General features: G+C 44.8%; 1 protein-coding gene across 1 annotated transcript in view; it reads left to right on the forward strand.

Annotated features, from left to right (window-relative positions):
* Positions 1 to 7,378, forward strand: part of LOC146207384 (uncharacterized) — a 76,275-nt gene that overhangs the window by 710 nt on the left and 68,187 nt on the right. The gene's annotated exons all lie outside the window — the stretch shown is intronic.

Raw genomic sequence — 7,378 nt, forward strand, 5'->3', positions numbered from 1 at the left:
AAGACAGCCTACCTATGATGAAGAGAAGGTGAAGAAACCAAAAATATAAGATTAATTGCGTGCGCTATCCTGCTGTTTACTGTGTACATATCGGCTACCTATAGGAGAGCAGTAATCGCTCTGAAAGAAAAGCACGCAGGGCGAGGCAAAATAGTCTTGCCATTTCCTCTCAGCTAGGAGAAAGCTAAGCGGAAGAAAACTACAATAGACGAATGGTGGAAGTGAGAAAGAGTGGATGAACTGGTACCTAAAAACCTCTTTAAAACTGCACCTTTATGCTGATGTATGCATATATGCCTGCGACATACCGCAAACAGTGAAGAAACAAGAGAACATAAAAAATACGTTAGGTGGAGCGAGCGCGCCGTAGGCAAAAGAAACCGCCTTTTTTTTTTTAATGAACTACAGTCGGCATCCATTTGTCACCGCCAGCGCATTCAAGGATTCGCGGCCCTTGCTTCTGTTTGAAAGAAATTCAAAACTACGTGTTTTCCTTCCCTGCCCTCTGCCGAGCATTAGAGAAAAACGACCTAGCTTCCCGGAATGCTGTAGCAGCAATTTCTCATCTCACTGCGGCAAAATGTAATTAGATTAAGCATGCAACCAGCCGTGTAATGTAGAAGTTTGTATTCTTTGAAAACACGAATTATTTCCCTCGCCTTTTCTGTAGAATGTTAAGATACTGAACAACCTTGGACAGTTTTGTTTTTGCCACAGAAAGAAGGAGTCTATCCATTTTTCTGGGAGATCAGTGGTCTACTCTGTTAGTAACAGTCGGTTCGTTCTAAACGTTGAGAGAAGAGGATGAGGGCCGGTTCGTGTTTCTCAAACATTTTTTTTTTTTTCATGGGTCCTCTACGTTCTAAGTATCATGGCGACAAATACCTTGCAAGCTTTCCCGACATCGGCCATGCATGTGTACTTGCCACAGCTCAGTCTGGTGAACCCTCACGATAGTTTTTTTCTATATATTTCTCCCTCTATCAGATATTTAGATTTTCAAAACATGCCAGATATTTACCCCGCCGGGGTGGCGGAGTGGTTACGGCGTTCGACCACTGTTCCCAAGGATGCGGGATCGAATCCCGGCCTCGGCGGCCCCTTTTCAATGGCGGCGAAAAGCAAGGCACCCTTGTGCTGTTCGATGTCAGCGCACGTTACAGAACCTCAGGTGGTCGAAATTTCCGGAGTCCTCCACTATGGCGTCTCTCATAGCCTGAGTCGCTTTGGGACGTTAAACCCTACAAAGCAAACCAAACCATGTCAGATATTTCTTAAAAAGTTGTGTTCAAAGTTGGAATAGTTGCTGAAGCGATTCAGTGTTAAGGTAAAAATCTTTTTCGCTCGGGCCAAGTTCTTGTGCTTTCTAGCTAACGATTGTTTGCACTTCGGGGAGGTTTGCGATATTCGGATGTAGCTGAAGAACTACTGGGACAAATGCTAACCAACGAACGCCCTCTGGCCAATGGTGTTGACCGATTCTCATGACGTCATGATTCCCTTAGATTATCTAGCGTGACCGCGCAGGATGGGGCCTAATCAGAATAACCGCGTTGTCACAAGCATCCGCCGACGTTTTTGGCTGAACAATCATATTTAAGGTTCACCTGGTGCTTCTTTTTTTAGTTTTACCTCACTGTAGAGGCTTTCACTCGCCTCGGTGGCCTTAGCTCAGTGGCTAAGGCTACTACCTGGGACATAGTAGGTTCGATCCAGAGTGCGCCAGTTGCATTTAAAAGCAATGCGCCCGTGTACTGTGCGATGTCAGTGCAGGTTAAAGTAGTCCAGGTGGCATCAATTTCCGGAGTTCTCTACTGCGGAGCCCTTCATATCCAACGTCGCTTTGGGACGCTTAACCCTATAAATAAAAAGTCAGATCGAACCAGAGGTTTTCACTCCGGCAAAGGCCGTGACAGACAAATATATGCTCATGAAGGCTATTTCAGTGATCGAGGAGCTTCGCTCTAAAGCTAATCCTGATTTCAATTCGGTGATCAGTTTTTCTGATCCATTAATTCAACTCGTTTGAAAGGAGTGGTCACATGTTGAGCAATGTGGCCTGAAGAACTTCTCACGCTCCCACATACATATCACTTGCGGATACTGACTAAAGAAAAACGGGAAATCATAAGTAATAGATGCAGCATATTAATTTCTGTCAGCGTTATATTTGTGCCACAAGAAATATATTGTTATATTGCATACATTGTTAAAGAGGCTGCCGTTATAATTTACTCTTATGCAAGCCCGTCCACGGATTGACAGAAACAAAGGTGCGCTCAAGAAAACGTTAAAGTGTAATCGCATAGCGGATTAAGAATCTCTCGTATATTTCGTATAACATGTTTTCCTTTTACAAATATAGCTTGAATTTTAAAAGCTATGACGAGGTTCACGCTCTTTAAGACGGTGTGCAGTGCGATTCCATAGGAGCGTGCGTATTTTGCAATATTTCTTGCTCTCGACGTCAACGTTTGCCCTTACACGCTGGAATAAACCGCACGAATGTGTTATTCATTAAAATTTCTTTTTGATATCGCTGAATACCAAGCTCAATACTTATTCAGATCTTGTTAGTCGTGCTCTATCTGCCGTGCAGAGCTACCCTCTGTAACACTGATCTCATTCCGTTCAGTGTCTAAATTTACGAATTTCACGAACCTTCAGAGTTGGATTTCGTAAACGAAGCCATTTCCTTGTGTTCGGATTTAGGATGTATGACAGCGCTCAAAAATTTAGTCAACGCGATCGCTTTTTTCCTATGGCGTCCGGTCACCGGGCATGGCATCACTGGTTCGAAAAAGGCTACGGTAGCTCTCCCTTTCAAAAAAAAAAATAAAATAAAATAAAAGTATACACAAAAACAGTAGGCGTTTAAGCGTGGCTTGAACCTAGCGAGGGCTGCGTTAACCATTATTTTGCAGGGTTTAGCAAGGGTGTGCACGGTTTAACTTTTTCGGTTTGAATTATGGGAGCGCTCTAACTTCTGTCTTAAGAATAGACGCAATAGCGCCATTAACACCACCTTATAATTCCGATATTTTTAATTTTTTCCTTGTTTACGTTGGTTTTGGGGGAAATAGAGGTGCAGTGTCTGTCTTCACTCAGGTGATTCGGATCCACTGGGGCAAAATCCGAAGTTGCGTCCCTAATAGAGCTTACGCTCCAAACTGCCCGCATGATGAGATTTGGATGGTATCGTAATGCACTTTATGTAGTGAGGTTTTTGACAAATTAGGAAAGAAATAAAACAAAGGCTATTGCAACGCGTAATTGTAAATAAGCAGTGAGAGTACGTCAACTTTAGGGATTTTCCTTGCTTTTAATTGTTTCTCTTCTACATCTTATCTTCACTCCATGCTATCAAGCTTCTCAACTAAAGGTAACTCAGCCTTAAAAGAAAAGGCGTAATGTTATAGCGCATTGAAATCATCTCAGGGTTGACCAGAATCGCGTTGCCTAGATTGGAGTATTTCTTCATTATCCGTGATCAATTGGTGAGTATAGACTAATTCACTGCCATTTTATTTATTGGCTTCAGAAAGAAAGTACTAACGCATGACAGCTCGTTTTCAGAAACGATACTAATACGTTTGTACAAAAGTACGTCTGTCGTCAAGTAGCCTGTTACCAGCCTTAAACCTTAACCGTTCAACAAGAAAGCCTCCACGCGGCAGCAGTGCTGATGTGCTGAGTGCTGTGCCAGCAGTGCTGAGAACAAAATACGGCTTTCGTTGGAACGCTCTGACGGGTGGGTATTTCGTGTGAGCACTGAGCAAGAGATCTGAGCGAGCAGTTGGTCATCCATGAGCTTTCATTGAAATATACTAAGTAAATATGCGTGAATATTACCTTGGCAGAAAAGTGGTAGCTAGTCGTTTTTTAAAGACGAACTAACTCTTCTGCATTGACGCTTTGTTCATCAAGGGAATAACTAAACGTTCAGTAATTGTTATTTGCTAGCAAATCAATTGTGACGAATTGAAGATACTGCAGGCTAGGCCAGGTGACCACCCTTAGATCCTTCATATGGCTGCACTGGACAGGGACACGCCGTCTTAAATATTTGGTTACATTTAACTAGTACACGTGGTATATTTTACTATGTGTGGATTGCGCACAGGTTGGTATCCTCAAAGAGGCCGACCAGGTACGCCTCGCTAGCCTCCTGAAGAGCCATGACGGCCGAGCTCTGGAAACGCAGGTCGGTCTTGAAATCCTGGGCGATTTCCCTCACCAGGCGCTGGAAGGGCAGCTTGCGGATGAGGAGCTCGGTGGATTTCTGATATCTGCGGATAATATCCTCTCCAGTGGAGAGGATTATTTCCCTTTCTCTACTGTGCTACCTGACAACTGTAGCAGGCGGCTTCTCCATTACCTCAGCGCTAATAGCGTGTCATCAAAGCAGCAGGAGCTGACACAAACACAAGGTGAAGCCAATCGAACCGCTTCGCGCTGAGTTAAGCTTTCTGCGTGCCCGAATCGAGAGGCGGGAACAAGAAGTTGGCGCCATCGAGAGAAAGGCCGCGCTAGTTATTTTCCCTGGCACTAAGCACCGTGTTGAACTCGCCTTCTGAATATTCATGACCCGGCACGAAAAGAGGGCCCCACCCGGGTCCTTCTGTTCCGACCGGGAGGAGGAGGGAGAGAGCGGGGTAACTCCCTCTTCTGTCGGCGGGTCGCTTGTTGTTGGGTGCACGGGCGTAATGCTAGATCTCCGCAGTCGCGCGTTCGCGAGCCTCGTCAACAGATCGATGCAAGAACAGCGCCGGCGGCACTCCATCAGGGGAACCCTTTGGTCGCTATAGTCCGGCGTCGTCGCAAGCCCTCGTTGCATCCGCTTCCCGTGAGCCTCGAGCATGACCGCGTCCGATGCAATTCCGTCCCCGCTAAGACAGGACACGGTCCGGTCGGCCGCGGACGAGATCCGTTAAGTGGATGGAGAAGAGAGAGAAGACCTTCAACACAAGAAGGACTGGAGAGGTTGATCTGAAGAGCATACTTCTGGTCTGGGTGCTTTCCACTGTAAGAAAGGAAATAAGCTTTAAGCGAGAAGTAGATCATAAGAAGTAGAGGTATGTAAACATCATCATCAGCATCGTGATCATGAATCCAATCATAACCATCGATCTATTTGAGTTTTCTGCAGCACATGGCCCTTCATGCAAATAGACCTGTCCCCATTTGAATGCCTCCTAGAAGTTAACGTTCTAAGAGGGATGCTGTAGTGACCACTTTCAGGTCTGACCACCTGAAGGTTATTTAACGTTAGCTGAGATCTCACATCATAAGGACCTCGTTCAGTCAGTCTCATTTATTCTCCATGTAAATGCCACCGTCTCGCTCGGTATAGTATTCTGAATCCTTGTGTTACCAGCAGGTGAGCGGTGAAGCACTGCGACGAGCGTAAGACAATGAGCTGGTGTTTTACCGTTACATGACATCATGCTATATCATGCCATCGTTGGGGGTAGCCGCCCGGTATAAGGTGGTGTGCGTTGATGCGTTGCTTTGAAATGGAGCTCAAAATATTAACATGATTTGAGATTAGCAAGAGAATGAATGAATGAATGAATGAATGAATGAATGAATGAATGAATGAATGAATGAATGAATGAATGAATGAATGAATGAATGAATGAATGAATGAATGAATGAATGAATTTGTTTGCCGGTCTAATGTCTCAAGACAACTCATGCTATGAGAGACACCGCAGTGGGCGGCTCCGGATAATTTCAACCACTTGGGGTTATTTTACGTGCATTGTCATACAGTATATACGGACGCCTTGCGATTCGCCTCTTTCAAAACGTGGCCGCAGCGGCCGACATCACAACCAGGTATCTCTCGACTCAGCACTCAAGCGCTCTAACCACTGAGCCATCGCGACGGGGCTATCCAAATGTCGTTGCACGCACTTAGATTATGCGGCGTGGAATTTCGAGTTTTTCGCGTACGCTTTCACCTTCCGCCCCCTCACTCCCGACCGATAAAACATTGAAGTGGCGCTTCGATACGGAACTCAGTAGCGAAATTCGGCTTATTCACTCAAGAAGAACGCATATGACGTGAGAATTATACTGCCCATCTTTACAGAAGAACATTTCGGCGCCTCCCTTAATTATTTTTCATACCGTGAAGAAATATAAGCAATTTCCCACTTTTCAGATAAACCCATAATCAGATTTAGAAAATTTCATTCATATAAGTAGAACCCCGCAATGGTAAATTCGGATATAGTAAAAACTCTGATATAGTAAAGTGAAACTGAAGTCCTGGCCAGTTTATCTTCCACAGACGACTGTACATCCCCCCCCCCCCCCCCCTTATACTAAATACATATTTTTGGTACAAATCGGTTATAGTAAAGCGCGCCTGGCCGCGGTGATGACTCCCACGATATGACATCGCCGCCCGCGCACTACCTAGAGTCGTGAGGCAAAGATTTTTTTTTTTGTATTTGAAAACAGAAAAATACCACCGAGTGTTCGTTTAGGTGGCTTTGCTACTAGACTTAGCAGCCTTTAGAAGAAGCCTACTTTACAAAAACCTCGAAGCCGTGAGGGAAAGCATGCAGCGCTAAAAAAAAAGAAAGAAAGTAAAGCTGGTCTACAAACATAGAAAAGAGGCGGCGCGGTCCATAGTAAAGTGCAGCAAGGAATGAAGAAGGGGAAGAAACGGGCAAACATTCACAGCACTATGCAGCATGAAGCATGAGGTAGTGGAGGCAAGAAGTGGAGGTGCAGCGTGTGTGGCCTTGCAGCACTTGATTGCCACGCGCATTTATCATTTATTGCCTTTTAAAAGACAGAAACAGCAAGTAGTGACATGAAATCCAACTTGGTTATATTCGTAGCCACGTTGTCCTCATGCTTAAGAGGTACTTCCACAAGATGTGAATTTCACGAAGAGATGATAACAGAGAGATGGAAGGTATTTCAGACCGTTTTTTTTTTTTTTTTTTTGATTAAGCAACAAGACGTGTTCAATAAGTGCCCATTTAACTACCAGACAGCACCTTAGGAACATGCCATTACCAACAACTGATATAGTAAAGACCCTGATATAGTAAAGATTTTTGCTCGTCCCATTGACTTTACTATAAAGGGGTTCTACTGTATTAGAAGGACTCTTTACGTCTTGCCCTGCCGCCTTCGGCCAGTGGTTATAGCACTTTGTTAAGTTCTTGTTTCCTTTTTTGGGGGCCCTCTTAGAGAAAAAAAAAAAAGAAGAAACAGTAATAGCGCAGGGAGCCCACGCTTAACGCGTGGTCATCGACCCCTATCCTGATAGAGCCCGATGGCGCATGTTCGATCACGGCCGCGGAGGCCATGTTTTGATGGGCACAAAATGCATGGCGTCTGTATGTTGTACGAG

This window comes from Amblyomma maculatum, chromosome 1 (genome assembly GCF_055883805.1).
Source record: "Amblyomma maculatum isolate TAMU_Amacu chromosome 1, ASM5588380v1, whole genome shotgun sequence".
Lineage (NCBI taxonomy): Eukaryota > Metazoa > Arthropoda > Arachnida > Ixodida > Ixodidae > Amblyomma > Amblyomma maculatum.